Source organism: Eumetopias jubatus, unplaced genomic scaffold, assembly GCF_037043125.1.
Source record: "Eumetopias jubatus isolate StellerSeaLion01/CBP00866 unplaced genomic scaffold, mEumJub1_p1.0 scaffold_125, whole genome shotgun sequence".
Taxonomy (NCBI): Eukaryota; Metazoa; Chordata; class Mammalia; order Carnivora; family Otariidae; genus Eumetopias; species Eumetopias jubatus.
In genome coordinates this window covers 409,502-426,700 of record NW_028274931.1, presented here as the reverse complement: position 1 = coordinate 426,700, position 17,199 = coordinate 409,502, and the positions used below count along the sequence as shown (strand labels likewise).

Sequence of the window (17,199 nt, the reverse complement as noted above, 5' to 3'; positions counted from 1 at the left end):
AATCAGTGAAAATCGAAATCCATATTCACAAACTTGCTTATTTGTAAAGCAGCAACCTAGAGATAAAATAAAACAAATTTCAAATGATTTCAATCATAAGTTCCTAGTGTTTGTGAAGGTACAAGTGAATTTTTAAAGTCCATTTTTGTTTTTGAAGATAGGATGTCTTCTTTGAGTCTGTGATGGAGGAAAGCAAAACCTAATTTTCAGTAGGAGAGGGGGACAAATTAGCAGCCCCTTGTCCCCCCAGTAATTCAAGGACCTGGCTTGGGAACATTCTATCGTGAGGAAGACAGTGAAGCCAAGGTGGAGGTGACGCCTTGAGTCTCACTCAGAATATGGCTCCGGACTCCCTTGCAGTGCTCTCATGCACGCTCAGGACAAAGTGCTTCCACTCTCAGGAAAGACTATTTAAGCTGAAGAACGGGTTCTCTACAGTGTTGTCTTTTCGAGTGAGGTGGCTGGCTTTACGCCTGCATGCACACACCAGGCCACGCGACTAGCCTCATGAAACAAGAGGTGAGTGAGAGCTGCCTTCTGCACGATCCAGTTTCTCACTCGATTTCACGTATGGGACCCTTTCCCCGGTCTCTCGTACACGAACACGAAATTCTTCCAGTTTCAAGAACAGCAATGTTAGCTGCTAAAGTTCAGTAACTCTACAGATTTGATTCTTTGACTTAGTATCCTGGCACCTAGGCATCCAGACACAGAGGGTACAGCAGTGCTAACATCCTAAAACAGCAGGTTGGTCGAGGGCAGCCTCCTTAGAGGCCTGTTTCACGCTCAGAGTAACGTTGAGGTCGCATTTCTCATGCTTTCACAAAAACACACAACAGATGAAGTTCGCGCTCAGGTGGGCGCTCTTTGCTGAGGCAGGGGGTCTCTACAGTTTTGTTCCTTTGTGTTAAGTGGATGGCAGTTAGGACTACGCACACACAGGGTGCAGACGACCTAGCTTCAGGAAACAAGAGTTCAGTCGAGAGGTGCCTTGGGCCCATGCTTATTTCTCCCTTGGAATTCTGCTGGGACCCATTCCCCAGGTTAGCACACAAGCACAGTTGAAAATGTTGCCACCCTGTGGAGAGGCGACGTGAGTTGAAGGTGGGATTCTTCCAAGTCAGTGAAGAGCACTGAGTGTTCCAAACACACATGGAGCAGTAGTGTTAGCTTCAGGTAGCAAGAGCTCAGTCGAGAGGTGCCTTCAGCACTGGCGTATTTCTCCCTCACTTTTACGTATGGAACCCGTTCCCAGGGCTCTCAACCACGGTACCCTGGAAATGGCTTCCTCCCTCAGGGAGGTCGAAGGTAGCTAAAGAACGGTTTCTCTACACTGTTGTTGCTTCGAGTTAGAACGCTAGCAATTAGACATCCATGCCAAAGTGCGGCCGCAGTGGTAGCTTCATGAAACAAGTGGGGAGTCTTGTTCTGCCTTCTGCTGTGGCCTGAGTCTCACTCAGAAAATGGTTTTGGACTCACTTGCAGTGCTCTCATGCATGCCCACAGCAAAATGCTTCCACCCTCAAGAACAGCTATTTTAGCTGAAGCTCGGATTCTCTACTGTGTGGTTCCTTCGAGTTAGGTGGTTGGCTTTGGGCCTGCACGCACACACGGGACAACGGTACTAGCCTCAGACAAAAGAGCTGAGTCGAGAGGTGTCTTCGGCACCGGCCTTTTTCTCCCTCGGGTTTTCGTAGGGAAGCCGTCCCCCAGGCTCTCACCCACAGTACACAGTATACTGCTTCCTCCCATCGAGACATCAGTGGTAGCTAAAGCACCGTTTCTCTACAGTGTTGTTCCTTTGAGGGAGGTGCCTGGAACTTAGGTCCGCACGCACATGCAGGAGGAGTGCTAGCCTCGTGAAACTAGAGCTGATTTGAGAGGTGCCTCTGCATGAAGGTGTTTCTCTCGCCCAGTGATTTATGGGATCGTGTCCCAGGCTCTCACGCACACACACTGAACGCGTTTCCACCCTCTGGAACAGTGATGGAATCTAAAACATGGTCCCTCTACAGTGCTGTTTCGCAGAGTAGGTACGCTAGCAATTAGACTTGCACGCAAGAGTGGGGCCGCAGTGCTAGCTTCCTGAAACAAGAGGGGAGTTGTGTTCTGTCTTCTGCTGCGGCCTGAGCCCCCTTGGATTTAGGTTTGGGACTCACTTGCCTTGGTCTCACGCATGCACACAACAAAATACTTTCAATCTCAGCAAAGGCTTTTTAAGGTGAAGCACGGATTCTCTTCAGTTTGTTTCTCCGAGTTAGGTGGCTGGCTTTAGGCCTGCACGCACACACGGGGCAACGGTATTAGCCTCATGAAGCAAGAGGTGAGTTGACAGCTGCCTCCTGCGCGACCCTGTTTCTCCCTCGATTTCACGTATGGGACCCTTTCCCCGGTGTCTCACAGACGTACAGTGTACATTTCCTCCCGCTTCAGGAACCAAATGTGAGCTAAAGCCAGTAACTCTACAGCATTGACTCTTTGTGTTAGTGGCCTGGTACCTAGGCATCTAGGCACACAGGGTACAGCAGTGCTAACCCCCTAAAACATGAGGTGAGTCAAGAGCAGCCTTCCTCACTGGTCTGTTTCTCAGTCAGAGTTACATTTACGTCCCATTTCTCATGCTTTCACAAAAACACACAGCAGCTGTAGTTCGCTCTCAGGAAGGATGCTCTTTGCTGAGGCTCGGGGTCTCTAATGTTTTGTTCCTATGTGTTAGGTGGATGGCACTTAGGACTACACATACACATGGGGCAGACGACCTAGCTTCAGGAAACAAGAGTTGAGTCGAGAGGTGCCTTGGGCGTATGGTTATTTCTCCCTCAGAGTTCTGCTGGGACCCATTCCCCAGGTTGGCACACAAGCACAGTTGAAAATGTTGCCACCCTGTGGAGAGGTGACGTGAGTTGAAGCTTGGATTCTTTACAGGCTTGTTTCTTCCAAGTCACTGTTGAGCACTGAGCGTTCCAAGCACACATGGAGCAGTAGTGTTAGCTTTAGGTAGCAAGAGCTGAGTCCAGATGTGCCTTCTGCACTGACCTTTTCTCATTCGCCTTTGGTATGGAACCCGTTCCCCAGGCTCTCACACACGGTACCCCGTAAACTGCATCCTCCCTCAGAGAGGTCGACAGTAGTTAAAGCACGGTTTCTCTGCATTGTTGTTGCTTTGAGTTAGTATGCTAGCAATTAGAGTTCCCTGCAAAAGCGGGGCCGCAGTGCTAGCTTCATGAAACAAGTGGGGAGTCGTGTTCTGCCTTCTGCCGTGGCATGAGCCTCAGTCGGATTTAGGTTTGGGACTCACTTGCAGTGCTCTCATGCCTGCACACAACAAAATGCTTCCGATCCCAGGAAAGGCTTTTTAAGGTGAAGCACGGATTCTCTACAGTTTTTCTCTTCGAGTTAGGTGGGTGGTTTTAGGCCTGCACGCATACACGGGGCAACGGTATTAGCCTCATGAAACAAGAGGTGAGTTGACACCTGCCTCCTGCATGACCCAGTTTCTCCCTCGATTTCCCGTATGGGACCCTTTCCCCTATCTCTCACAGATGTACACTGTACATTTCCTCCTGCTTCAAGAGCCGCAATGTTAGCTAAAGCCAGTAACTCTGCAGCATTGATTCTTTGTGTTAGTGGCCTGGTACCTAGGCATCTAGGCATGCAGGGCACAGCAGTGCTAACCCTCTAAAATATGAGGTGATTCGAAAGCAGCCTTCATTACAGGTCTGTTTTTCAGTCAGAGTTACATTTACGTCCCATTTCTCATGCTTTCACAGAAATACACAGCAGATGAATTTCGTGCTCAGGAAGGGCGCTCTTTGCTGAGGCACGGGGTCTCTACAGATTTTTTCCTTTGGGTAAGTGGATGGCACTTAGGACGACACGCACACATGGGGCAGACGACCTAGCTTCACGAAACAAGAGTTGAGTTGAGAGATGCCTTGGGCCCATGCTATTTCTCCCTTGGAATTCTGCTGGGACCAATTCCCCAGGTTGGCACACAAACACAGTTGAAAATGTTGCCACCCTGTGGCATGTGAGATGCTACATGAGTTGAAGCTTGGATTCTTTATAGGCTTGTTTCCTTACTCTCGCCCTGGGCTCCGAGATGCAGGGAGAGCCCGTCGGGCTGGATCCCCCCCCACAGGGATCGTTGTGTGTTTGGTGCCTCACCACCTGAGGCCCAGACAGTGATGCTCTCTATGGAGCCCCAGAGTTTTAACAGTGGGAGGCTTTAAACCTCCAGGCCCCCGATGGAGTGCTGGCAAGGGCCCAAGACAGCATAATTACACAGATAAAGACTCGCAGCATTTACTGGACTTGAGTGTTTAATCGCGAAGCAATGGGGCAGGGGCCCTGTTGCCCTCCTGGCAGCTCCAGCCCTGTAATGTCTCCAGATGAATTCAATTAGGAGTTGAAGCTGCTCTCATATTAGTAAACCTGATAGCTCAGCTAATGGACCCAAATGGTGGGATGGGTCCCTATCTGTCACTGTCAGGCCCTTCTCTGCCTGGCCAGGGTCATGGACAAAAAATAACCAAACCAAACCAAACCAAAACCAAACCAGTACCCAGCAGATGTGTACTGAAAACTGAGTAGAGACAACTAGCCAGGGGAATCCTGAGAATGCTCTGAAGGAAACATGAGAAGGAAACGTGTAGAGGGTGGCAATCCTCGTCCAGCAGGAACCAAGGGGTTTCTGTTCACCCCAGGGTCCCCCAACCCCATCTCAGCCCACCCTCTCCTCTCAACTGCTGTGGTCGACCCTGCCCAGGGGCACACAGCCAGTGGCTGACATTCCTCAAGCTGAAGGACGTGATAACTTGGGGCATGAATGATGTCTTCCTTATCTTTGCCCAGCCCGGTGCCTGTCACAGCGTCAGCACTCAGAGGCCAGGTGTCAAGTTCAATTCCTGAATTTAATGCCATGGTATTAACAATGCTAAATCTTTCTAGATGCCTCTTCCCTGTAGTGTGTTTTCTTCAAGATTTGTCATAAAACCACGAAGTTTCCTTTTAGCTCTTGTGAGACACTCCTAAACCCCAGTTTTGCTTCCTGCCCAGTCTGTGTAAGGCTGTCAGGACAGTACTCACACAGACTGCCTCTCCAGAGCACCAGAATGTTTTGGGCTGGAAAAAAGGGTGTGGACAAAAGAGAGTGGGGGTGGGGGGAGTCACAGGGAAGACCTCCTCACCCCCGAGCGACTCTGACTTTCACCTGCTGGCTCAGAAACACACTTTCTCTGCGCATTGTCTTTTGTTCTCTTGTTTCTTGGCCGTCACTTTCTGGGCACTTATTCCATCTTAGGCAGGAACAAAACTCTTGACAAGCAGCATCTCGTTTAAGCTTCAAAAGAATCCTACCAGGTAGGCATTACCATTCAGTTTCAGAGATGAAGACAAGGAGACTCAGAGAGGTGGAGGATCTCATCCTCATCAACCCCTACCCCCCATCCTGCTGAACGCCCCTTCCTTCCACTGAAATCGTGCTGACCAGCCCAGAGGTTAGGATGGACTTGAAGCTCACGATGAGACATGAGGTTATGTGGGCAACTGCAGTCTGAAATACCACTTCCCGAGCCACCCCATCTGCCAGCCCCTACCATCCCACCAGTCAGCGTCTGGCAGGCTGTTCAGCCTCTCCTGAAAGCTCACATACCTACCTCTGCAGGGGCCTGGGCAGCAGTCTCATCTTTCCACTTCTCACCCACGTGGGAAGCCAGGTCCTCAGAGGACATTCCAGAGCCTGGGCTCCTGGCTGCCAGGTGGCAGCCAGGTGGCCCTCACACCTCCCGACTTGCTGCAGCTGCTCCTGCTAGTGAGCGAGGGTCCCATCTGGACACCTGTGCCCATCCTCAGCTGACTGCTTCTCAGTTTGAAGACATCTTGCACCCTCATAGTCTGCCAGAGCTAAGGACCTAATCTCTGCAGCATACGTACATGCATCCATACACACATGCTTGTAAGACATGAGCCCAGAGTTTCTCTAACCATGTCTGTTTAACTCTCGACTCCATTCCTTACAAGCTATGTGGCTTTATGCAAATAAATTTAACCTGGTCTCCATTTTTCCCACCTGCAAAATTGAGAAGGCAAAATCTACTTTATTCAGTGCTTTTGATGACTAAATAGGTGAATGCTTGTATAACACTTGGCATGAAGTGCTTGGCTCAATAGATGTTAGCCATGACCATTATTACTTGTCCAGAGGTCAGAGCGGTAGCAACCTTGGCTATCTGAAGTCCCCCAAGAATCCCAAAGTAAGTTCCACTCATGGAACTAATGGCTTAGTTACAAAGAAAAGGCAAAGATACAAAAAGCCGGTTGGAGGAAAGATGACGGAGAAGTAGGGGACCCTATTTCAACTGGTCCCCAGAATTGAGCTGGATATCTACCAGACCACTCTGAGTATCCACGAAATCAGCCTGAGATGTAAGAGGATCTGGATCCCTACAAACAGAATATTGCAGGCCGTTGGTTTCAAGGTACGAAGCGGGGAGCTGTGATTCTGCAGGCAGATATCAGAGCATAAATGGCAGCAAGAGGGTGCCGGGCCGGGGGGATCCTACACCGCTGGTGAGCAACAGCCTCACTTGCTGGGGACAGGGCACAGACTCACAGACCGGTAGCGGCGGGGAAAGGACTTTAGGGCAGGCCCCAGGGTGGAAACCCAGAGTGGTGGGGTCACGAGTGCGAACTGGGAGTGGCTGGCGGTTTTAGAAGCACAAAGGGCACAGACGGGCACTGACCTGGAGGCAGGACCGGGAGCGCTGCAAAGGGGTGACAACCCAGGCCGCTGCAGTTTATAGCAGCATGGACAGAAACGGAGACAGTGTGGCCTGGAGAGCTCACTGAAGAACAGACTGCGATCTCTCTGCTCTGAGGCAGGGGGTTGGAAATGGTCTTTTCTGCACTGACTCACAGAAGAGACCTGCAAAGCCACCAGGGAAATCCCTCAGGGAACAAAAGCCCGCAAAACTGGTTCCACTGATCCCATCTCCCACCACAGGGGGGCAGGGCAACTCCCCTCAAACAGGGTTGCCTGAGTAACTGCACAGCAGGCCACTCCCACAGAAGAAGGCTGGGAAAACAAGAGGCCAGCAACCCTAAGGTCCCTAGAAAACAGGTGCATCTTGCTTGGGTTCTGGTCAATAAATTGGACTCTATACATTCCCTCAACCACCCATCAACAGAATGACTAGGAGGAGAAACCCCCCAAATAGAAAAGACTCAGAGATTATGACTTATGCTGCAGATTTACAAATGGGTGCAGATATAACCAAGATGTTGGAGATGGAATTCAGGCTAGCCATTGTGAAGACAATGGCTAAATGGAGAAATCAATTAATGGCAACATAGAGTCTCTAAGGGCAGAAATGAAAGCTGAGTTGGCAGAAGTGGGGCCGAACGGCTGGCTTGCTGAAAACAGTGGGGAGTCGTGTTCTGCCTCCTGCCTCGGCCCGAGTCTCACCCAGAGGACGGTGTTGGACTCCCCGACAGGGCTCTCTCGCACGCACACAGCAGAAAGCTTCCACCCTCAGCAACGGCGATTTTCGCCGAAGCACGGACTCCCTACAGTGTGTTTCCTCCGAGGTAGGTGGTTGACTTTCGGCCTGCCCGCACACAGGGGGCAACGGTACTAGCCCCAGAAACGAGAGCTGAGTCGAGAGGCGTCCCCAGCTCTGGCCTTTGTCTCCCTCGGCTGTACGTAGGGAGGCCGTTCCCCGGGCTCCCAGCCACAGTGCACGGTACACGGCATCCTCCCACCCAGTGAACGGCGGGAGCTAAAGCACGGTTTCCCCACAGCGTTGTTCGTTCCAGGGAGCCCCCTGCGGCTCGGGCCTCCACGCACCCAGGCGGGACAAACGCTGCGTTCGTTGAAACTAGAGCTGATTCGAGAGTTGCCCCTGCACAAAGCCGTTTCTCTCGCCCAACGATTGAAGGGATCTTTTCCCAGTCTCTCAAGGACACGCACCGCAAGTGCTTTCACCACCCGGTATAGCGATGCTCTCTCCAAAACCCTGTCCCTCTCCACTGCTCTTTCTTGAATTAGTACGCCAGCAGTTAGGCTTCCTGGGAAATGTGAGGCCGAGGCCTGGCTTCCTGAAACAAGAGGGGAGCCGTCTTCTGCCTTCTTCTGCCCCATCCTCAGTCGCAGTCAGAATATGGTTTCAAAGGCCGTGGCAGGACTCGCACGCACACTCACGGCCAGAGGCCTCCAGGCTGAAGAAGGGCGACGGGAGAGGAAGGACGGGTTCTCTACAGCGTGGTTTTCTCGAGTGAGGTGCCTGTCTTTATGCCTGCCAGGCCAAGCACACACGGGGCCACACTCCCAACCTCATGTAACAAACACGAGGTGAGTGAGAGCTGCCGTCTGCACGCTTCTCTTTCTCACTCGGTTTCACGGATGGGATCGGTTCCCCGTTCTCTCCTACACGAACACTGTCCTATTCCTCCAGCTCCAGGAACAGCAATGCTAGCTACTGTGCGGTAACTCCACAGTTTGGATTCTTTGCAGTAGTTGCAGGGTGTATACCTAGGCATCCAGGCACACAGGGTACAGCAGGGCTCAACTCCTCACCCAAGAAGGGAGTCGAGAGCAGCCTTGCTTGCAGGCCTCTTTCTCAGTCAGGGTAACGTCTAGGTCCCATTTCTCCTGCTTCCACAAACAAACACACAGCAGATGAGGTTTGCGCTCGGGAAGGGCTTTCTTGGCCGAGGCGCTGGGTCCCCAAGCGGAACCGTTTTCTTCCTCTGCGCTTGGTGGATGGCACTTAGGATGAAAAGCACCCAGCGGGCGGACGGCTCTGCTCCGCGAAAGAGGAGTTGAGTCGAGAGTTGTCTTGGACGCAGCGGGTCTTTCTCCCTTGGAATTCGGCTGCGACACACTCCCCAGGATGGCACACAAGCACAGTTGAATAGGGGGCCACCCTGGACAGAGGCGACGGGAGTGGAAGCTGGGCTTCCTTACAGGCTCGTTCCTGCCGAGGCAGTGCTGCGCTCTGAGCCTTCCAAACCACTCTGGAGCGGTGGCGTTAGCCTCAGGTAGCAAGAGCCGATCCTAGAGGAGCCTTCCGCACCGTCCTGCTTCTCTCCCTCGCTTGTACGAAATGGGACCCATTCCCCAGGCTCTCACTGACGGTACACCGTACGCGGCTTTCTCCCGCGGGTAGGTCGGCGGTAGCTGAAGCACGGTTTCTCTTCCGGGTGCTGCTTCGAGCTGCATGCTAGCCACTAGACTTGTCTGCAGAAGTTGGGCCGCAGGGCTGGCTTGCTGAAACCAGTGGGGAGTCATGTTCTACCTTCTGCCTCAGCCCGAGTCTCACCCAGAGGACGGTGTTGGACTCCCGGGGAGGGCTCTCTCGCACGCACACAGCAGAAAGATTCCACCCTCAGGAACGGAGATTTTCGCAGAAGCACGGACTTCCTACAGTGTGGTTCCTCCGAGGTAGGTGCTTGGCTTTCGGCCTACCCGCACACACGGGGCAACGGTACTAGCCCCAGAAACGAGAGCGGAGTCGAGAGGCGTCTCAGCCTCCGGCCTTTGTCTTCCTCGGCTTTATGTAGGGAGGCCGTTCCCCGGTCTCCCAGCCACAGTGCACGGTTCATGACTAACTCCCACCCAGTGATCGGCAGGAGCTAAAGCATGGTTTCCCCACAGCGTTGTTCCTTCCAAGCAGGCGCTTCGGCCACGGGCCTCCAAGGACCCAGGCGGAAGGAGCGCTGGCTTCGTTGAAACTAGAGCTGATTCGAGAGGTGCCTCTGCACGAAGCCGTTTCTCTCGCCCAGCGATTGAAGGGATCTTTTCCCAGTCTCTCAAGGACACGCACCGCAAGTGCTTTCACCGCCCGGGATAGCAATGCTCTCGCCAAAAGCCGGTTCCTCTCCACTGCTCTTTCTTGACTTAGTACGCCAGCAGTTAGGCTTCCTGGGCAATGTGGGGCCACAGGCCTGGCTTCCTAAAACAAGAGGGGAGCCGTCTTCTGCCTTCTTCTGACCCCTCCTGAGTCTCACTCAGAATGTGGTTTCAGAGGCCCTTGCAGGACTCGCACGCTCCCTCCCTGCCGGAGGCCTCCAGTCTGAAGAAAGGCGACGGGAGAGGAAGGACGGGTTCTCTACAGCGTTGTCTTCTCGAGTGAGGTGCCTGCCTTTACACCTGCCAGGCTAAGCACAGACGGGGCCACACGCCCAGACTCAGGAAACAAACAAGAGGTGCGTGAGAGATGCCTTCCGCACGCTCCGGTTTCTCAGTCGGTTTCACGGGTGGGATCCGTTCCCGGGTCTCTCCTACATGAACACTGTCTGATTCCTTCAGCTTCAAGAGCAGCAATACAGGCTACCCTACGGTAACTCTACAGCGTGGATTCTTTCCGGTAGTGCCCGGTACCTAGGCATCCAGGCACACATGGTACAGCAGGGCTCACCCCCTCACCCAGGAGGGGAGTCGACAGCAGCCTTACTTGCAGGCCTCTTTCTCAGTCAGGGTAACGTCTAGGTCCCATTTCTCCTGCTTCCACAAACACACACACAGCAGATGAGGTTTGCGCTCGGGAAGGGCGTTTTTGGCCGAGGCGCTACGTCCCCAAGCGGAACCGTTTTCTTCCTCTGCGCTTGGTGGATGGCACTTAGGATGAAACGCACCCAGCGGGCGGACGGCTCTGCTCCGCGAAAGAGGAGTTGAGTCGAGAGTTGCCTTGGACGCAGCGGGTCTTTCTCCCTTGGAATTCGGCGGCGACGCACTCCCCAGGTTGGCACACAAGCACAGTTGGAAAGGGGGCCACCCTGGGCAGAGGCGACGGGTGTGGAAGCTGGGCTTCCTTACAGGCTCGTTCCTCCCGAGGCAGTGCTGCGCTCTGAGCCTTCCAAACCCCTCTGGAGCGCTGGCGTTAGCCTCAGGTAGCAAGAGCCGAGCCGCGAGGTGCCTTCCGCACTGGCCTGCTTCTCTCCCTCGCTTGTACGAAATGGGACACGTTCCCCAGGCTCTCACCGACGGTACACCGGACACCTCTTTCTCCCCCGGGGAGGTCGGCGGTAGCTAAAGCACGGTTTCTCTTCCCGGGGCTGCTTCGAGCTGCACGCTAGCATTTGGACTTGCCTTCAGAAGTGGGGCCGCAGGGCTGGCTTGCTGAAACCAGTGGGGAGTCGTGTTCTGCTTCTGCCTCGGCCCGAGGCTCACCCAGAGGACGGTGTTGGACTCCCCGGCAGGGCTCTCTCGCATGCACACAGCAGAAAGCTTCCACCCTCAGCAAGGTGATTTTCGCCGAAGCACGGACTTCTTACACTGTGGTTCCTCCGAGGTAGGTGTTTGGCTTTCGGCCTGCCCGCACACACGGGGCAACGGTACTAGCCCCAGAAACGAGAGCTGAGTCGAGAGGCGTCTCCGGCTCCGGCCTTTGTCTCGCTCGGCTTTACGTAGGGAGGCCGTTCCCCGGGCTCCCAGCCACAGTGCACGGTACACGGCATCCTTTTACCCAGTGATCGGCGGGACCTAAAACACGGTTTCCCCACAGCGTTGTTCCTTCCAGGGAGCCCCCTGCGGCTCGGGCCTCCACGCACCCAGGCGTGACTAACGCTGCTATCATTGAAACTAGAGCTCATTGGAGAGTTGCCCCTGCACGAAGCCATTTCTCTCGCCCAAGGATTGAAGCGATCTTTTCCCAGTCTCTCAAGGACACTCACCGCAAGTGCTTTCAAGCCCAGTATAGCGATGCTCTCTCCAAAACCCTGTCCCTCTCCACTGCTCTTTCTTGAGTTAGTACGCCAGCAGTTAGGCTTCCTGGGCAATGTGGGGCCAAGGCCTGGCTTCCTGAAACAAGAGGGGAGCCGTCTTCTGCCTTCCTCTGCCAAGTCCTGAGTCGCACTCAGAATATGCTTTCATAGGACCTTGCAGGACTCGCACGCACACTCACGGCCAGAGGCCTCCAGTCTGAAGAAGGGCGACGGGAGAGGAAGGACAGGTTCTCTACAGCGTTGTCTTCTCGAGTGAAGTGCCTGCCTTTACGCCTGCCAGGCCAAGCACACACGGGAACACACGCCCAACCTCCTGAAACAAACAAAAGGTTTGTGAGAGCTGCCTTCTGAAAGCTTCTCTTTCTCACTCGGTTTCACGGATGGGATCGGTTCCCCGGTCTCTCCTACACGAACACTGCCCGATTCCTCCAGCTCCAAGAAGAACAATGCTAGCTGCCGGGCGGTAACTCCACAGTTTGGATTCTTTGCGGTAGTTGCCGGGTACCTAAGCATCCAGGCACACAGGGTACAGCAGGGCTCACCTCCTCACCCAAGAAGGGAGTTAGGAGCTGCCTTGCTTGCAGGCCTCTTTCTCAGTCAGGGTAACGTCTAGTTCCCATTTCTCCTGCTTCCACAAACAAACACACAGCAGTTGAGGTTTGCGCTCGGAAAGGGCGTTCTTGGGCGAGGCGCTGGGTCGCCAAGCGGAACCGTTTTCTTCCTCTGCGCTTGGTGGATGGCACTTAGGATGAAACGCACCCAGCGGGAGGACGGCTCTGCTCCGTGAAAGAGGAGTTGAGTCGAGAGTTGCCTTGGACGCAAGGGTCTTTCTCCCTTGGAATTCGGCTGCGACGCACTCCCCAGGTTGGCACACAAGCACAGTTGAATAGGGGGCCACCCTGGGCAGAGGCGACGGGAGTGGAAGCTGGGCTTCCTTACAGGCTCATTCCTGCCGAGCCAGTGCTGCGCTCTGAGCCTTCCAAACCACTCTGGAGCGGTGGCGTTAGCCTCAGGTAGCAAGAGCCGAGCCTAGAGGAGCCTTCCGCACCGTCCTGCTTCTCTCCCTCGCTTGTACTAAATGGGACCCGTTCCCCAGGCTCTCTCCGAAGGTACACCGTACGCGGCTTTCTCCCCCGGGTAAGTTGGCGGTAGCTGAAGCACGGTTTCTCTTCCCAGTGCTGCTTCGAGCTGCATGCTAGCCACTAGACTTGCCTGCAGAAGTTGGGCCACAGGGCTGGCTTAGTGAAACCAGTGGGGAGTCATGTTCTGCCTTCTGCCTCGGCCCGAGTCTCACCCAGAGGACGGTGTTGGACTCCCTGGGAGGGCTCTCTCGCACGCACACAGCAGAAAGATTCCACCCTCAGGAACGGAGATTTTCGCAGAAGCACGGACTTCCTACAGTGTGGTTCCTCGGAGGTAGGTGGTGGGCTTTCGGCCTAGCCGCACACACACGCCACGGCACTAGCCCCAGAAACGAGAGCTGAGTCGAGGGGCGTCTCCGTCTCCGGCCTTTGTCTCCCTCGGCTTTACGTAGGGAGGCCGTTCCCCGGGGCCTTGCCACAGTGCACGGTTCATGACTTTCTCCCACCCAGTGATCGGCGGGAGCTAAAGCACGGTTTCTCCACAGCGTTGTTCCTTCCAGGGAGCCCCCTACGGCACGGGCCTCCACGCACCCTGGCGGGACTAACGCTGCTATCGTTGAAACTAGAGCTGATTCGAGAGTTGCCCAAGCACGAAGCCGTTTCTCTCGTGCATCTATTGAAGGGATCTTCTCCCAGTCTCTCAAGGACACGCACCGCAAGTGCTTTCACCGCCCGGTATAGCGATGCTCTCTCCAAAACCCTGTCCCTCTCCACTGCTCTCTTGAGTTAGTACGCCAGCAGTTAGGCTTCCTGGGCAACGTGGGCCGAGGCCTGGCTTCCTGAAACAAGAGGGGAGCCGTCTTCTGCCTTCTTCTGCCCCGTCCTCAGTCGCAGTCAGAATATGGTTTCATAGGCCCTTGCAGGACTCGCACGCACACTCACGGCCAGAGGCCTCCAGTCTGAAGAAAGGCGACGGGAGAGGAAGGACGGGTTCTCTACAGCGTTGTCTTCTCGAGTGAGGTGCCTGCCTTTACGCCTGCAAGCCAAGCACACACGGGAACACAGGCCCCGCCTCATGAAACAAACAAAAGGTTTGTGAGAGCTGCCTTCTTCACGGTTCTCTTTCTCACTCGGTTTCACGGATGGGATCGGTACCCCGGTCTCTCCTACACGAACACCGTCTTATTCCTCCAGCTCCAAGTACAGCAATGCTAGATGCCGTGCGGGAACTCCACAGCCTGGATTCTTTGCGGTAGTTGCCGGGTACCTAGGCATCCAGGCAAACAGGGTACAGCAGGGCTCACCTCCTCACCCAAGAAGGGAGTCGAGAGCAGCCTTGCTTGCAGGCCTCTTTCTCAGTCAGGGTAACGTCTAGGTCCCATTTCTCCTGCTTCCACAAACAAACACACAGCAGATGAGGTTTGCGCTCGGGAAGGGCTTTCTTGGCCGAGGCGCTGGGTCCCCAAGCGGAACCGTTTTCCTCTGCGCTTGGTGGATGGCACTTAGGATGAAAAGCACCCAGCGGGCAGACGGCTCTGCTCCGCGAAAGAGGAGTTGAGTCGAGAGTTGCCTTGGACGCAGCGGGCCTTTCTCCCTTGGAATTCGGCTGCGACACACTCCCCAGGATGGCACACAAGCACAGTTGAATAGGGGGCCACCCTGGGCAGAGGCGACGGAAGTGGAAGCTGGGCTTCCTTACAGGCTCGTTCCTGCCGAGCCAGTGCTGCGCAATGAGCCTTCCAAACCACTCTGGAACAGTGGCGTTAGACTCAGGTAGCAAGAGCCGAGCCTAGAGGAGCCTTCCGCACCGTCCTGCTTCTCTCCCCCGCTTGTACGAAATGGGACCCGTTCCCCAGGCTCTCACCGACGGTACACCGTACGCGGCTTTCTCCCCCGGGTAGGTCGGCGGTAGCTGAAGCACGGTTTCTCTTCCCGGTGCGGATTCGAGCTGCACGCTCGACGTTCACGGTCCCACCCGTGAAACCGTCTGAAAACAGGAGCGTGTGGAAGGCAGTTCTCACTCACCTCTTGTTTGTTTCATGAGTCTGGGCGTGTGACCCCGTCTGTGCTTAGGCTGGCAGGCGTAAATGCAGGCACCTCACTCAAGAAGACAACGCTGTAGAGAACCCGTCCTTCCTCTCCCGTCGCCTTTCTTCAGAATGAAGGCCTCTGGCAGGGAGTGAGCGTGCGAGTCCTGCAAGGGCCTCTGAAACCACATTCTGAGTGAGACTCAGGAGGGGTCAGAAGAAGGCAGAAGACGGCTCCCCTCTTGTTTCAGGAAGCCAGGCATGTGGCCCCACATTGCCCAGGAAGCCTAACTGCTGGCGTACTAACTCAAGAAAGAGCAGTGGAGAGGATGAAGGAGACCGTGGGACTCCTACACGAACACTGTCCGATTCCTTCAGCTTCAAGAGAAGCAATGCAGGCTACCCTGTGGTAACACTACAGCGCGGATTCTTTCCGGTAGTGCTCGGTACCTAGGCATCCAGGCACACAGGGTACAGCAGGGCTCACCTCCTCACCCAGGAGGGGAGTCGACAGCAGCCTTGCTTGCAGGCCTCTTTCCCAGTCAGGGTAACGTCTAGGTCCCATTTCTCCTGCTTCCACAAACACACACACAGCAGATGAGGTTTGCGCTCGGGAAAGGCGTTTTTGGCCGAGGCGCTTGGTCCCCAAGCGGAACCGTTTTCTTCCTCTGTGCTTGGTGGATGGCACTTAGGATGAACCGCACCCAGCGGGCGGACGGCTCTGCTCCGCGAAAGAGGAGTTGAGTCGAGAGTACCCTTGGACGCAAGGGTCTTTCTCCCTTGGAATTCGGCTGCGACCCACTCCGAAGTTTGGCACACAAGCACAGTTGAATAGGGGTCCACCCTGGGCAGAGGCGACGGGAGTGGAAGCTGGGCTTCCTTTCATGCTCGTTCCTGCCGAGGCAGTGCTGCGCTCTGAGCCTTCCAAACCACTCTGGAGCGGTGGCGTTAGCTTCAGGTAGGAAGAGCCGAGCCGAGAGGTGCCTTCCGCACCGGCCTGCTTCTCTCCCTCGCTTGTACGAAATGGGACCCGTTCCCCAGGCTCTCACCGATGGTACACTGTACGCCGCTTTCTCCCCCGGGGAGGTCGTTGGTACCTGAAGCACGGTTTCTCTTCCCTGTGCTGCTTCGAGCTGCACGCTAGCCATTGGACTTGTCTGCAGAAGTGGGGCAGCAGGGCTAGCTTGCTGAAACCAGTGCGGAGTCGTGTTCTGCCTTCTGCCGCGGCCCGAGTCTCACCCAGAGGACGGTGTTGGACTCCGCGGCAGGGCTCTCTCGCAAGCACACAGCAGAAAGCTTCCACCCTCAGCAACGGCGATTTTCGCTGAAGCACGGACTACCTACAGTGTGGTTCCTCCGAGGTAGGTGTTTCGCTTTCGGCCTGCCCGCACACACAGGGCAACGGTATTAGCCCCAGAAACGAGAGCTGAGTCGAGAGGCGTCCCGGGCTCCGGCCTTTGTCTCGCTCGGCTTTACATAGGGAGGCCGTTCCCCGGGCTCCCAGCCACAGTGCACGGTACACGGCATCCTCCCACCCAGTGAATGGCAGGAGCTAAAGCATGGTTTCCCGACAGCATTGTTCCTTCCAGGGAGCCCCCTGCGGCTCGGGCCTCCATGCACCCAGGCGGGACTAACGCTGCTTTCGTTGAAACTAGAGCTGATTCGAGGGTTGCCCAAGCACGAAGCCGTTTCTCTCGCGCAACTATTGAAGGGATCTTTTCCCAGTCTCTCAAGGACACGCACGGCAAGTGCTTTGACCGCCCGGTATAGGGATGCTCTCTCCAAAACCCGGTCCCTCTCCACTGCTCTTTCTTGAGTTAGTACGCCAGCAGTTAGGCTTCCTGGGCAACGTGGGGCCGAGGCCTGGCTTCCTGAAACAAGAGGGGAACCATCTTCTGCCTTCTTCTGCCCCGTCCTGAGTCTCACTCAGAATGTTGTTTCAGAGGCCCTTGCAGGACTCGCACGCTCACTCCCTGCCAGAGGCCTCCAGTCTGAAGAAAGGCGACGGGAGAGGAAGGAGGGGTTCTCAACAGCGTTGTCTTCTCGAGTGAGGTCCCTGCCTTTACGCCTGCCAGGCTAAGCACAGACGGGGTCACACGCCCAAACTCATGAAACAAACAAGAGGTGAGTGAGAGATGCCTTCCGCACGCTGCTGTTTCTCACTCGGTTTCACGGGTGGGACCCGTTCCCCGGTCTCTCCTACACGAACACTGTCCGATTCCTTCAGCTTCAAGAGCAGCAATGCAGGCTAACCTGCGGTAACTCTAAGCGTGGATTCTTTCCGGTAGTGCCCGGTACCTAGGCATCCAGGCACACATGGCACAGCAGGGCTCACCTCCTCACCCAGGAGGGGAGTCGACAGCAGC

At 55.2% G+C, this 17,199-nt stretch overlaps 1 pseudogene; it reads right to left on the bottom strand.

The window, feature by feature from the left end:
- Positions 1–17,199, bottom strand: part of LOC148161581 (sodium channel protein type 10 subunit alpha-like) — a 32,219-nt pseudogene that overhangs the window by 14,390 nt on the left and 630 nt on the right.